The sequence below is a fragment of the Callithrix jacchus genome, chromosome 13 (assembly GCF_049354715.1).
Source record: "Callithrix jacchus isolate 240 chromosome 13, calJac240_pri, whole genome shotgun sequence".
Lineage (NCBI taxonomy): Eukaryota > Metazoa > Chordata > Mammalia > Primates > Cebidae > Callithrix > Callithrix jacchus.
The window spans coordinates 117,349,998-117,365,687 of record NC_133514.1 but is presented as its reverse complement, the minus strand read 5'-3'; the positions used below and the strand labels follow the sequence as shown (position 1 = coordinate 117,365,687).

Genomic DNA, 15,690 nt, shown 5'->3' with positions numbered 1-15,690 from the left:
ATCTGTATATGGGGTGGGAAATAACTCGAGCCCTAGAACCTTGGTCAACTCTACATGAAGGAATAAAACGATCCTCACTGAATAACATCCTCTCCACTGTTTGGAAAGGTTTTCCTTTATCTGGAGTCTTCAGCCTCAAAGCTAAGTATCCTCTCCTACTAAAGCAGTTTTCTGTAGCTCTATGTTGGCACCATCAGGCACAGGAAAGAAATGAAGGGGGACCCAGCAACTCCATTTGCTACTTGAAGGAGTAACATACATGCTTAACCCATGTAATACCATTCTGAGCAACTCTGATTTATTACAACCCTATTTATATTTGAAACACTATATTCAAATGTTTGCTTGGCAACCCATTACAGTATATCATGTGTTTTGGAGTCTATGTGTTTTCGCTTTTCGCCCCATGCCTGGAATATCATAACCCCTCAATCAATGGACCATTGGTGAGAAAAGCCACAAACAAAGCAGGTTCCTGTACAGCAAACATGCTCGCCCAGTATGCCCCTCCCGCAGCATGGCCCAGTCAGTCAAGGGAGACTGAGCAAGGGGCCAGGGAGACGGAAAAGGGTAGTGACACACACGTTACACGGACTTCAGGCATCCTCAAATAACTGGGCAAGAAATCTAGCATCTGATCAGCAGGCCATGAGGGATCAGTGGAATCCTTTGTCATTGCTAAGTACATCACAAAAACCACTGGATGTCAGTTTTGTGACAATGGGAAGAAGCTGCTCCAACGGGAAAGCCTCGAGTGGAGCAGTCACCAGACAATCAGAGGGGCAGTAGCAGGGCATGCCTATGGGCCCGGTTCCACTGCTGGGATTCACGCAGGGCACTCACCCCACCGTTCCACATCTTAGGTCACCCCGAGCTAACAAAGGGGCTGCCTGTACAAGCATCTGGAAAGCAAGCAGGTTCATTTTACGTGCATTGTTCTATCGCCCCAATTACAGAACAAACAACTAAAGAAAACTGAGCAGTACACCTAAAAATATGAGATCCCCCTCCACCCCCTGCCCACCCACAGGTTTCCTGAGTGTGACCTGGGGTTGGCTCAGGGGGCTGGTCGTGAACAGAAGGATCCAGGTAAGTGAGGGAGCAATCCTTCACCAAGTAAACTGTGCTGCAGACAGGAGCAGAGAGGCTTCCTTCATTTTCTCTACAACAGTCCTGAAAAGTAGGATTTGTGGCTTCAGTGTTTTTAAGGCAACAGAGGCAGAGGAAAGTTACACATTTTATCAAGGCACAAAGCTATAGAATGACACAAATCTCACCACGTCACTCCTCTGCTAGCAACCTTCCCTGGTTTCCCCTTCTGCTTGGTTCAAAATCTTCAACAACCTTTCAAACCTTTCTGGCCGCTATGAACCCTGAGTGTGTCAGCCTCTGCTGGTGCTTTCCTCCCTCTAGCTATACAGAACCCTGGGCCCATCTTCCTCTCAGAGAATGCTAATAGCCAGCAAAGTCCTCCTGGAGTTCGCTGCAGGAGGGGCATACTGGTTAAGCACGTTGGCTGCACAGGAACCTGCTTTCCTGTAACTTCAGCTTACAGTAGGTTTTCCCACCCTGCCCCAGTACCCAGCCAAGTCCTTCAGGTCCAGCTGCACACCCCTCCCCTGGGCAGGCTTTGCCATGCCCTCCGCCCCCCACCAAGCTCCTGTTCTGTTATGTTTGATCCTAAGTGACTTTGACTTACAAGTAGGTGTCATCTCTACTGTCACAAGCTCTATTGGTGGCTCCCATGCAAGTCTGCCTCTCTGGCTACAACATGCCCCACCAGGGCTGCAGTCACACACGTTCTGTTCACAAGCTGATCCCTACATGGAGCAAATCAACTGCCTTGTTTCTTCTAACCCTTGGAATCTTAGGTAAAAGTTGATTACTTAATGGGCAGGTTCTATAGGTTCTATTTGAAAGGCACTGTGGCAGAGACTTCATATGTAACCTAATAAGCTAATTCTCATGAAATCTGTGACCAAGGAAGATTATTTTGTTCCTAAATAAGCTATACTGAGACATGGTGTGTAAGCTTCTCAAGATCACAGAGCAAGGAAGTGTCAGAATTGGTTCAAAACTGGGTTTATGTCATCATAAGACAATTGTTCTTTCTGCCATACCATGCTGGCAATCTCAATAGAACTGCAGAAGAGCAGGTCTATTGCCTTATTTTCTATCAGTGAGATCTTTCGAATAGTTTTAAAAGCATTTATTATTTTCTCTTCTGATTACAAAAAGCAACATACTGTAGAACATATAGAAGAGCTTGAATTTAATGTACTGAGAGTCCCAATTTTCCTCTATAGGCTTCATCAATGGGTACCGTCAACTTTTTAAGTTTCTGTGAATTGATGAAAATGGGCACTTTACTGTTTTGATGTGTTGACAACTAATGAGATTAAGCATTTTTGCAATGAGATTAAGCATTTTTGCATATACTTTTGGTCATCTTTAAGTTGCCTATTTAGATCTGTCTTTTAAAAAATCAGTTTGTTGGGAGGCTGAGGCAGGCGGATCACCAGAGGTCGGGAGTTCAAGATCAGCCTGGCTAACATGGTGAAACCTCGTCTCTACCAAACATACAAAATTAGCTGGGCAGGGTGGCGCAAGCCTGTAATCCCAGCTACTTGAGAGGCTGAGGCAGGAGAGTCACTTAAACCCGGGAGGCGGAGGTTGCAGTGAGCCGGGATCATGCCACTGCACTCCAGCCTGGTGACAGAGTGAGACTTATTCTCATAAAAAAAAAAAAAAATCAGTTTGAAGGAGATTTCTATAGATAAGGAATACATGTTAATCTGGTTATCTGTATTATATAATTTTTTATAATATTTCCCTTCTGATCTCAGATTATTAAATTGCTGAACATATTTATATATGAAAATTTAATTGTTACCTTACATTTTGTTTCTAAACAGAAAACATAGTGATTATCTGTCAATATACAAAGACTTCACTAAAATAATGAAGATCAGTTTTCTGATATGTCAGTTGTAATATTTCAATATATTTACTCAAGATTTCAGAATACAAAACAAAGTAAGGGTAAAGTGGAATGTGAATGTCTAGAGGATGTTTGTGGGTATCCGTGTTTAGATAAATGCATACATATTACAAGCAATAGAAATCACTCCCTAAAATAATAAATAGATAATATGTGATCAAAAATCCACCTTTAGAATTTAAGATACTTTGTTGCTCTCTCCTGCCTCAAAAGGTATCCTTTCACCTTGGATTATGTCTTACCCTGCAGCGTCAACTCTATCTCTACGCTCTTAATGACTGTTTTCTCTTCTTGAGCTTTTATAATCTAACCAAGGACAAGGGGGCGAGCTGTGTGTCTTCAGTGGGGCGATTGCTACCTATCCCTATTTGCTTCCTGCAAACACAGGCAAGTTCCTTTGTGAACAGATCATTTTCTAGAGGTCATTCAGACCATAATTTCAGGCCCTAGCCACTATCCTGATGGTCCTTCTTAGAAAATTGGACCCAGTGGGAACGTTTTCTCCCTCTGCTTTAGTCTATGGGTCAGCATTTTCCTTCCCTTGTAGTTCTTAATTCCCTTAAGTGGCAATTATTTAAGACACAGTTAGAGAAGGTGCAATCTACATTCATCCAATAAAACCTAAATATTAAAAAGGACAGAAAAATTCAGCATGGTTACTAAGGATAAATGGGACAGCATTTAGCATTTGAAAGGTACCAACGAAGTGGTACATGAGTAAATGGATAAAATTTTAAAAAATGGTTGGAGGTAAAAAAAAAAATTAAGACGATCTAAAAGGGTATACTATGTGTCAAAGAGACAGAGCATCTTAATTACAAAAGGTTAATATCACAGTCAGAGTCAAGAAATAGGTGGAAAGATCACTCTAATAAATACTACCTGGAAATTCACCCAAAGGCAGCAGATACAGAAAGTCTACATTTTAGATTTTTAACCGGCATATGATAAAAATTTGATTACTACAATGGCCCTAAATACAGAGGTAACCAATTCATGTTAAGAACATGATGTTGAGGATGAGATCACCGCAATAAGTGGAAAGACATATCAAGACAATTATGATAACTATACGGACAAAATAAGGTCATAAATAAGGTCAAAGGTTCTAAAAGAATCCAAAGGAGAAATGTCAGAATTCTGAATTTTACAGGACCCGCTCGTAAGCATGACGTGCTGGAATTGATAAACAAGAAGTAATGAATTACAATGACAATCTAGTCATGAAGCCCAGCTGCAGAAGTCCTGAATACGAGCATGACGCAGATAATAACCATATCACACGTGAGCCACGGGTGCTGCAGAATGCAGCGCACTTCCAGGTCTGTCAGGCACAATCTTTATTAGAGACACCACCTTTCCACACGGGATAGATTTAAGAGCAGATAAATATATCTGTGAAATTTTAATGACTGATTTTAAATTTGGCTACATAATTAAATTTTTTAAAACGATGTTCAGAATTTGATCTAACTGATCACCTGTCTGATATATCAAAAAAGTGTATTTTGCTAAGAAAATCCAACTGTGATATGTATAAAATATGGTAGACACATTTAAAACTTCTTAGTTTAAAGTGGATTTTCATACATAAAACTGAATTCATTCCATTAGGACCACTTTTAAGGTTTTAACTCTCACAATTATGAAAGGTCTCATCCCTAATAAATCCCTTATTCTGTATCACTCCAAGGGGTTCTGCTTCTGCGATCGAACCCTGAACAGTAAAACACGTTTGGGATGGTGACATTTAATCCAAGCAGCACCTATAACACTGTCAATTATCTAGCATAAAATAGTAGCATGATAGTGGTTACACAGAAACCAGTCTGGCTTCAAACTCTTGCGCTAGTCTTTTAAGTTTCAGTCAGTTACTTTACCTCATTTTTTCTCCCATTAAATTAAAAATAACAGTAGCATGACATTGCTCTGCAAATTAAATGATACACTAAAAACAGCCTAATATCTGGCAAATAGTGAGTGCTTCTATGAAATAGTGGTTACCATGTATGATCTGGTCAATTATTTAGAATAAAATGGAATTGACTCAATGCTACTTTCTAGATCTTTCTCATACTCTAGAGAACGGAAACAATATGGCTGTGGAAGAAATTTCCAGAGGCTCTATACAGGTCATTTGCTCAAGAGTGCCTTCCTAAAGCACCTTTCACTTTTTCTTTATCAACCTTATGATAACCCAGCATGTATCAACACAAGACTAGTTAAAACTTCTCGAATGAATTAGTTTCTAGTCTCAACAGAACTTTAAAAATGTGTTTACAACATTATAAATTTCACAAATGCAAACAAGTTTATAAAACCTCTCACGAAAAAGTTTGAAAATTATTAATTCAGCTTTTCAATAATAGGATTCAGAAATCATCAACCAATAAAGTAAAAACGCTTTGTATTAGTTATGTGGAAATATTTTTTAAAGTTCACATCACCATATTTCTAAAATGGGGCGATAGCTTCCTGCTCGGATTCCTTGGTGCAAATCCCGTGCAACTGGAATCCCTGTATCCCAACTGTCTAGAATTCTTTCCGTATAGGTTTTAAACAGAGGTTCATACAGAGACAAAGATCCTACCTGCGGCTGGCTTAGCAAGAAAAGGAACTAGCCATATACCTGAGAACACCTCCCGGGGTCTTCCGTTTTCTGAGGAGGTAGGCACAGTCAGGGGCTAGCAACGGTCTGTGACTTCGTCAGGTGGAAGTCTGGCACTCACTGAGAGGGATGTGAAGAGTAAGCCTAAACATGCAGGAGTGGAGTCTCACGAAACATAAACACTCAAATAAAACACCTGCATAAACTAACATGTCAGGATTCGGGTCTGTATCGAAACCTTTAGGCCAAACATTTAATTTTGTCTATGATAATACAATATTGTTTCCTACACTTTGAGTGAAAATGACCATGCATATTAATGTAACAGGTGAATATCTTGATATCTTAATGCCTAGAAGATAAACACAACCAAACTCAACCTGCCATAAATAATAAAAATAGAAAGCCCTGGATTTCAAATGTCCTTGTCAATGTAAAAAAGACATAAAAAATGTTAAGATACTCAAGCTGAACATCAAACATCTTTAAAATGTCTTCCTAACAATGTGCTTAGAAGCAGATAGAGAAATTGGAGTGAAAAGCAAAAGAAAAGATATTAAGTGCTGTAACAGTATTATATCGAAAACCAGATTTACTTCTGTGACTGCGCTCTGGATCATGATCTAGAAGCAAACATCACAAAAAGAAAAGGCCAGAAATATGGATGAAGATAATACATTAGGAAACCATTAAAAGAAAACAAAAAGAAACCTAAAGCATCATTCAGCCTCTTCTAAAGAGCTGCTGGTTCAATTCTCTTCCTTTTTCAGCTTTTACTGCAAGTGCCGCACTACTCTGGCCCTGAGCTCATCTCCTGGTACACACATTACCAACCCACATTCTCTTCTGCCTGCCTGGTACTTCCATCTATCTCTTCTCACCTCTCTGATTATTCAAGTTTTACAAAATTAAGTATTCCCCAACTTGCTTTCATGCAATTCAGATTAACCATCCATGTTTACAAGTTGAGTATATGAGTTGCAGCGACATTGCCACCCCTGTAGCACACGCTATTTCCAACACTCCTTTCCATGGCAAGAACACTTACAAGCTGAAAGAATTTATTACAGTTAAATGTGCACAAAAGAGATTCTATCTGGTTCCTGATTTAAGCAAAATGCTTGCTTTGTCTGAACAACAAGGTTAATCTAACAAAGCTTAATCCTACTGATGGTTTATGTGTAAAACACCAAGAAGTACCACATTTCAGTGGTATGCTCTATGAAAATGTCAATAGATTCAATACATACTTAGTTACTAACATAAAGCACATCAAACTGGGCAATGGAGCTACCTGATAAATGAGAAAAGTTATGAGTTTGGTATGTTTTTAAATAATAAAGCTTTAGATGAAGCCAACTTTTAAATATTAAAATTTCAAGAGAACTATCTGGGCATTTTCATGTCTCTGTCATTTTGTACTAACAGGTTCTTCAAAACAAAGCCTTTTTGTTACAAATAGTTTTGTTTCTAAACAAGAGAACTGGGGATATAAACAGGAATATGCAAGTTGTGCCAACAATCTAGGTCACATATGTTAATATAAAATGTAACTTGGGATACTGACTCTAGTCACTCAAGAGCAGCACCTACTGGCATAATTTAAAAGAATATAAACAACACAGAGTAATTTCACTTATATATTTTATTAACTAAATACTTACAGAGTACTTAATATGTGACAGAAACTATTTTAAGTACTTTGCAAATATTAGCTTCTTTAATCATTCCAAGACATTTATCACAAAAACCAATTAATTTTTTATTTGTTTGTTTTTGAGACTGAGTCTCACTCTGTCGCCCAGACTGGAGCACAGTGGTGTGATCCGGGCTCACTGCAACCTCCACCTCCCGGGTTCAAGCGATTCTCCTGCCTCAGCCTCATGAGTAGCTGAAATTACAGGTGCGCACCACCATGCCCAGCTAACTTTTGCATTTTTAATAGAGACGAGGTTTCACCATGATGGCCATGATCTCAAACTCCTGACCTCACGTGATCCACCTGCCTTGTCCTCCCTAAGTGCTGGGAGTGAGCCACTGTGCCCTCCTAAAAGTGATTGTCATAAACCTACTCTAAGTTGCAAAAGTATTTAATTAGTTTGAGACGTTGTTTCTATTTAAGACAACAAAATTCAAATCCATTCCTGGCCAACATCTGGAAAGAAACTGGTGTTATAACTGATATTAACTTAACGAAACCAGACAAGGAATGCGGAGGAAATCCTAAAAGGTAGTTCTCCAATAAAAGTACTCTCCCAATGAGAAAAAAATGAAATTTATATTCCATACAGTGGTGATTAAATTCATCTATACTGCTCATGAAAGAATCTTGCCTTTTCCTTCACAAACAGGAAACCATTTATGCTAGGCTTTTATTTTAGGCATGCACTAAAATTATAATTTTTCACAAGAAGAAAGAATGACTTCCTGCCAATCACAATGACATGCTACTCAAGAAACCACACTCCGAGCTATGACAAGAGTGAACATGTCTGTGCAGAGCTTTTCAGAAGGATCTAGACCAGCCATCAAAAATGCTATTTTATCTAGGTGGGGCCTACACCATATTCTGTGGCAGTAAAAGCCATTAGGGGATTTAAGTGATTACTTTACAAGGATAAATTTTTACCTATTAAAGGACTGTATCAAAGTGTTTTTAATCTTACTTAGGAAAAATAAAAACAAAAAAAGAAAACAAGGACGTGTAAGTGTGTCTGTAAGTTCACACATCTTCCTTCACATAGCTCCTCGGTAAATCGATGTTCTTCAAATACTGACAGCACGTATCACATAACATATGTTTAGTCTAGTAAATGTCAGAGGGTCAGGCTGGTTGGTATAATTTTTGTATTCACTCTTCCCCACTTTCACTTTTCCTACCACAATAAAATCTCTGTCCTGAATGGCACTTCACCCATCAAGATATTTATTTAATATCTTCTACAATGGTTATATGTGGAAGACAGAAAAAACAGGGGTACGTAATTCATTTTGTATATGTGATTTTTAAAAACTGTGGTAAAATACACATAAAATTTACAATCCTAACCAGTTTTATGTGGACATTTTAGCAGTGTTAATTAAGCACCACCACATTACGGCACGAGTCTCTTACAGGACTGTTAACTCTGCCCGGTCAAACAACGCCCCACCTTCCCTCCCCGCAGCTCCCGGCAACCACCATTCTACCTTCCGTCTCTTTGATTTTGGCTACTCTAGGGACACCATACATAAGTGGAATTATAATGCAATGATACTTACCAATGTAAGCCATCTTGTGTGACTGGCTTAACTCATTAATATTCTCAAGATTCATCCATGTCATAGCATGTGCCAGATTTTCCTTCTTTTTTAAGGCTGAGTAATGTTCCACTGTATAATATGTAACTTTTACATATATAAACTTTGTTTATCCATTCTTCTGCTGATGGACATTTGGGTTTCTTCCACTTTTTCAGTATTAATAGTGCTGCGATAAGCACAGATGTATGCATACCTCTTCAAGACCTTGCCTTCAATGATTCTGGATATACATGCCAACGTGGAACTACTGGATAATATGATAATTCTGGGTTTTGTTCTTTGAGGATCTGCCCTTCTGTTTCCACGGCAGTTGCACCCTTTACATTCACTTCAACAGGGCCCAAGGGTTCCAATTTGTCTATATCCTTGTCCACACTCACTATTCTCTACTTTTCTCACAGTGGGCATCTGGATAGATATGAGGTGGTGGTAGCAGTTTTTTTTTATTAAAGCACATTTCTTAGGTGATGAGAAAAATATAGTGAATGCAAAATACTAAATTGGTCGGTATTATTTACCACCAGAGAAGAATCATATCATACACGAAGAGTGAAAACATTTTCTGATTTGATAACATAAAGTATAAAAGAATAATAATTTTACTAGGTACTGCATTCTGAATGTAAATATGCAGATCTAATTTTATTTGCCCATAAGTTTATTTTGAATGTTCAGTTGTAATAAATATTAGGCACAGTGAGTTCCACTGAGTTCAACGTCATTCAGGAAAAAGAAGAACCAGTGACAAACCGAACATATTTGTGATGAGTTTAAATTACATCACAGATGAGTGAGGAGATGGGACACAGTTGAGAGGAATGCACATATCCAATTGCGGCATTTTAAGGATAAAATTAAAACCCATGTATGCTTATTTGAGAAATTGCCAGGGTAATAGAGTAAACAAACTGACCCAAAGAAATGTTGCTAACTTATTTTCAACAAAAGAACAAAGGCAATTTAATGAAGAAAAAACAGTGTTTTCAACACACGTTGCTAGAAAAAAATGAGGCATCTGTATGTAAAATAAATAACTTTGACTTACACCTTATATGTTATATAAAATTGGCTCAAAATAGATCATAGACCTAAATGTAAAGTGTAATAAAAGCATAAAGCTTCTAGAAGAAAATATGTGAATTATTTTTTGTAACAAGTTAGTTAGGCAAATAGCGTTTAGATATTGTATCAAAAGCTCAAAGCATAAACAAAAAAATAAACTGGACCTTATGAATATTATAACTTTTGTCTATGAAAGACACTGTTAAGAGGAAAAAAGGAAAGACGTGTCTCAGACTGGGAGAAAATATTTGCAAATCATATTTCAAAGATCTCAAGTCAAAAATATAGAATAAAAATTATCACAAAACTCAACCTAATGAAAAAAAGGGCAAAAATATTATATTTCGAAAGATACCTCATCAAAGAATATATACTGGCACCAAATAATCAAGAATTGATGCTCAACAGCATTAGTGATCAGTTGGATACAAACTAAAACCACAAGACGAGTTCCTGGTGAGTATTTGGAGTGACAGGAACTCACACACTGCTGGCGGGAACACACTACGCTGGAAAATAGTTCAACAGTTTTTTTTAGACAGTTAAATATACCATATAATCTAAGCATCTCATTTCTAGGTATACACCCAAGAAAATGAGATCTTAACTTCACAGAATTTTATATGTGAATTTTATAGCCTTTCTATTCATAATTGCCAAAAAGAATAAAAAAAACCTAGCTGTGGAATTTCACTGTGGTTTTTATTTGCATTTTCCTAACCAGTAATGGTGTTGAGCGTATTTCCATGTTGTCAAACGGCTCACCAGCCATTTGTATACTGTCTTTGGGGAAGTGGTTACTCTGATCCTTTGTCCATTTTTAAATTAGGTTATTTGCCTAGCTCTCGTTGAGTGACAGAGTATTTTATACATATTTTGGATACAAGACCCTTATCAGATAGATTTATAAAATATTTTCTCTCATCTTATAAGCTTTCCTTTCATCTTTTTGATGGTGCCCTTTGAAGCACAAAATCTTCCACTTTGATGAAGTCCTTTCTTTTTCCCTTTTGTTATCTGTTATTTTGGAGTAACATCCAAGAAACAACTGCCTAATTTAAGGTCACAAAGCTTTATCTGTATATTCCTTTTGAAGGGTTTTTACAGTTTTGTTTTTCTTTTTTAGACAGAGGCTTGCTCTGTTGCCAGTCGCCAGGCTGGAGTGCAGTGGCGCAATCTCGGCTCACTACAATCTCTGCCTCCTGGGTTCAAGCAATTCTCCTGCCTTAGCCTCCCAAGTAGCTGGGACTACAGGCGCATGCCACCATGTCCAGCTACTTTTTGTATTTTTTTAGTAGAATACAAAAAGTCCAGCTACTTTTTGTATTTCACCAACATGGTGAAACCAGGATGGTCTCGATCTCTTGACCTAGTGATCTGCCCGCCTCGGCCTCCCAAAGTGCTGGGATTACAGGCGTGAGCTACCACGCCTGGCCTACAGTTTTATTTCTTATATTTAGGTCTTGGATACCATTTATGTTCTAGATAGAGAGCTAGGGAAAAACATCTATATTCACAGGAATGCAGGGCTTAGTATACGTGCCTACACTTCCTTGTTTATCTGCTGAAAAGGCCTAGAAGCAGAAGTACACAGAAGCAACGAGTCCGCACAGTGTATGTATCTTGGCTTATACACACCACTCTCCAACCAAGGAAACCAGGGCTCCTCAAAGGAGTGATTCATCTCAGGACCATGGTAAGGAAAACACAAGGTGAGCCCACAGAACACTTTAGTGCCAGAAAAGTAAAGCGATGTCCCTGAAAGGGTGGAGGCGCACACAGGGCACGGGAGCTGACTGAAGGGGGCGGTTAAGGCAGGAGTGGCTTCAGTAAGGAAATAGGCCACGATGGTACAGACTTATAAACCTCAGGGTAAAACACCTCCACAATGATCAAAATAAACAGAACCAATCATTGGAAAAGAAGGAACTGGTTACCATTCCTTACAGAAGAATTCCAATTATTAATTGTAGAAGAAACGAAGGAAAGAAAAATCACAGACCTTATTCAGTCAGGATCTACTAACGAATGTCAAAAGTAATGGGCAAATGACTGGGGAGAAATGGGCTATTTTCATGGTCTGAAAGACCCTCTCTAGATGCGTGCTCATAAAAAGGTAAAACCATTGTGAAGATCCCGCCTCACTCCCAGCGCCAGGCAGACGTCCTCAGTCACAGGGTGCTCCAGGCATAGCACACATTTCCTCTGGCGTTTTCTTAAGTGACTTCAGTCAAAACATGAGTAAACATTACACTAACCCCAATTAAGAGACGTTCTACAAAATAACAGATCCATATTCCTTAGAAGTGCCAAGGGACTGAAAATCTGCCCTGGACTGGACAAGACTAAAAAGACGCGGCAACTACAAGTTGGTCTCTGGGCTGAATTCTGGGAATGAAGGAGGATGTGAGTGGAAAAATGATAAACTCTGAATAAAAGAATATAGCATAGAAAATGGCAATGTATTAACGCTGAATTCTCTGGCTTTCATAAGTAGTATGGGTATGTTTGGTGTTAACATTTGGGAAAGTTGGGTGAAGAAGACATGGAACTCTGTACTATTTCTGCAAACTTTTCTGTAAGTTTAATATCATTTAAGATAAAAACTTGCTAAACGGTAATTTTACTCACTGTAAAAATAAAGAAATGAAATTGCAAAAGTGAGAACCTGCATTACTTCATATTCTGAACTACATTTCAAAGCTAAACAGTGTATCTAAATTTTCCTCAGAATCTGAAAGACTTGTCATGCTATTCTTCAGTCCCCAGCGCCAGCTGGAACAGGAACCTGGTACGCAGTATTAGCAACAGGACTGGAAAGCTCAGCCTTTGTTCCCCTCATTTGAAACTGCTGTTTAGGTGGGGGTCAAAACAGGTGTGTGAGGGCGTGCGAACTTTTAAAATATAGAAGTTATATTGAATTAAATAGTTGATAAACAGTCTACATAAAAGTAAAAACCACATCAATTACCTGATAAAATCATACTGCCCCCACTATAACGTCACAATCAATTTTTTCCCTTAAAATTTTGATAAATGAAGTTGTCAGAAGGGATAAGATCACAATTTTCAATTTTGTTTACTTTTTTCTTTAAACGATTTTAACTTTCAGAATCCAGTTCATGAATGCTGCACATGCGAGCTCTGATAAGATCACAATGCTGCCTGCCGATGAGGTGAGTGGATGCCATGCGCCTGAGTGACCTTGACGCACCGGGGAAGGGAGCTGGAAAGGAAGCGCTGGTGCAGCTGGAATCATACAGGCCATCACACTTGGCCAGCAACCCCAAGGAAGGGGAGAATACAGTTTTTTTTTTTTCCTGGAAAAAAGTTAAACATCGCTTTAAAACTTTTCCTTAAGATCCTGTAGTGAGAGGATGAGCATGAGTGAGCTGAGAGCCTGAGACCCATTTTCGGCCAATTTTGTTAGCTGTTAGCATCAAAAGCTGTGTTTTAATTGTGTACTCTAACTTTATTTTAAATTTATGAATGCCACTCAGGACTTTACAGATCGCTGAAATATACAGTAGAAAGGATACTTTTCAGGATGATATTCTTTTGAAAAAACAGTTTTAAAACTACAGTACATAGTAGGTATAAGCCAAAAATAAAATTCTAAGCCCCCGCCCACAACTGACTGAATGGAGCCCTTCTTGGCCAAACGGATCCCCAAAGAAACCCGAAAAACGAGTTCAGGACATGAAAGGAAGGCAGCCTAGACATGCCTCCTTACAAGGTCCTCCCTTTGGAGTTCAGGCACAACTGGCCAGCATTCCCATTAAAAGAGAGATCATAAGATTGACAGAACAGACTCTTTACAGCAACAAGATATTCAGCTCCATCCTGACTCTGGTGTAGCATTACATGACAGACAGCAGGTCTTATAAGAAATCAAAGTATTTTACCTCTAAAATATGTTTCTTTGAACTATGTTTTAATGGTCTTGGAATGCCATCCCTTATTGGGGAAATTTGCAGTCTGTAGAGATTCCCCATCCCTTTCCATAATTATCCAGATCCAGCAGAGATTTACCTAACAGTCTAATACCTTTTAAGGTCCTGTAAGAGACCTTTACCATGGATTCTCTCTGCAGTCAGTTACCTGGAAGCTTCATCTATATAATAAAAACCTTGGCTTCTACAACCCCTCTTTTCTTAACTCAAGCATTTCTTTCTGCTGGCTTCAAGTCTTTAGGCAAAGCTTATCTTAACCAACTGCCAATCAGAAAATCTTTGAATCCACCTATGACATGTGAGCTTCCCAACTCCCTGCTTGAGATGTCCCACCTTTCTGGGCCGAACAAATGTATACCTTACATACATTGAATTTATGTATTTGCCTATAATTCTGCTCCCTAAAATATATAAAACCAAGCCATAACCCAACCGTCTTGTGTACCTGTTCTCAGAACCTTCTGAGGCTGTGTCACCGGCCATGGTCACTCATATTTAGCCCAGGATAAACAGCTTTAAATATCTAACAGAGTGTGGTTTTTTTCCTCCACATAGGTAAAGAAGAATAGAAAGAATTTAAATAAAGTATTTATATGATAAGTTTTTACTCTGAAAAGTTTTAAGTAGGCCTTCTGTAGCACTAAGTTTAGTATATGCTCAGACTGCTACACTAATATATATGAATACTAATGTGTACACATATCTGTTTATTGTTAGGAGATTCATTACCCTTAATAGCAACTTGAAATACATGCAAAAAAAAAATTTGTCTTTTTCTTCTACTTTATTACCATTAAAATATCAATAACAAAATCCAGTACCTTCCTTAAAAGAATGGTAATTTTATACTTTTCAAGCTCTTTCATATGGATTATCTAATTTGTACCTCATGTTCAAAAGAAAAGCAACAATGTTATTCTTTTTGCAGTTGAGAAAACAGACACAAAATGCTAGAGTGACTCGTTCAAAGTGAAACATCTCAATGGTGACAAAGCTCATCCTGAAACCTAGTTCATTTGACTCCACCCATCCACCTGTCTGTGTGAAGGCTCTCAACTAGGCAGGAAAGGTGCAACTGTGAAAACATTTACCACGGTGTTTTAAAATTACTATATCATTTCATTCTACTTCCTAATATATGTGTTTAGATGATTTGAAATCTTTTTGTTGTTTGTTTTTTGTTTTGTTTTGTTTTTGAGATGGAATCTCACACTGTCGCTTGAGCTGGAGTGCAATGGCACAATCTCGGCTTGCTGCAACCTCCGCCTCCCCAGTTCAAGCAATTCTCCTGCCGTAGCCTCCCAAGTAGCTGGGATTACAAGTGCCCGCCACCACAGCCGGCTAATTTTTTGCATTTTTAGTAGAGATGGGGTTTCACTCTGTTGGGCAGGCTGGTCTTGATCTTCTGACCTTGTGATCTGCCCGCCTCAGCCTCCCAAAGTGCTAGGATTACAGGCATGAGCCACCGCACCCAGCCTATTTGAAACCTTAAACCTCCAAATTTTTAAGGTTTCCACTGTAAAAATTTCATTAACCTGCTGACCAATTATTTTAAAGCTCCTGTACAGCAGGGTTATGTAACTGTAAGACTCTGAAGACAGCTGCAAATTTAATATGGCCATACCGTAGTTATGCATCCTCAAGCAACATAACCTCTTGAAGATGGATTTTTCAAAACCATTAAATTGAGAATAATATGTATCAACAAGATTTGTTTTGAAGATTTAATGGTCTAGATAGAAGTTTGGCACAGATACTATTTA

The 15,690-nt window shown here is 38.5% G+C and overlaps 1 protein-coding gene across 3 annotated transcripts in view; it reads right to left on the bottom strand.

Annotated features, from left to right (window-relative positions):
- Positions 1–15,690, bottom strand: part of ZNF407 (zinc finger protein 407) — a 474,883-nt gene that overhangs the window by 129,276 nt on the left and 329,917 nt on the right. The window lies entirely within an intron of this gene.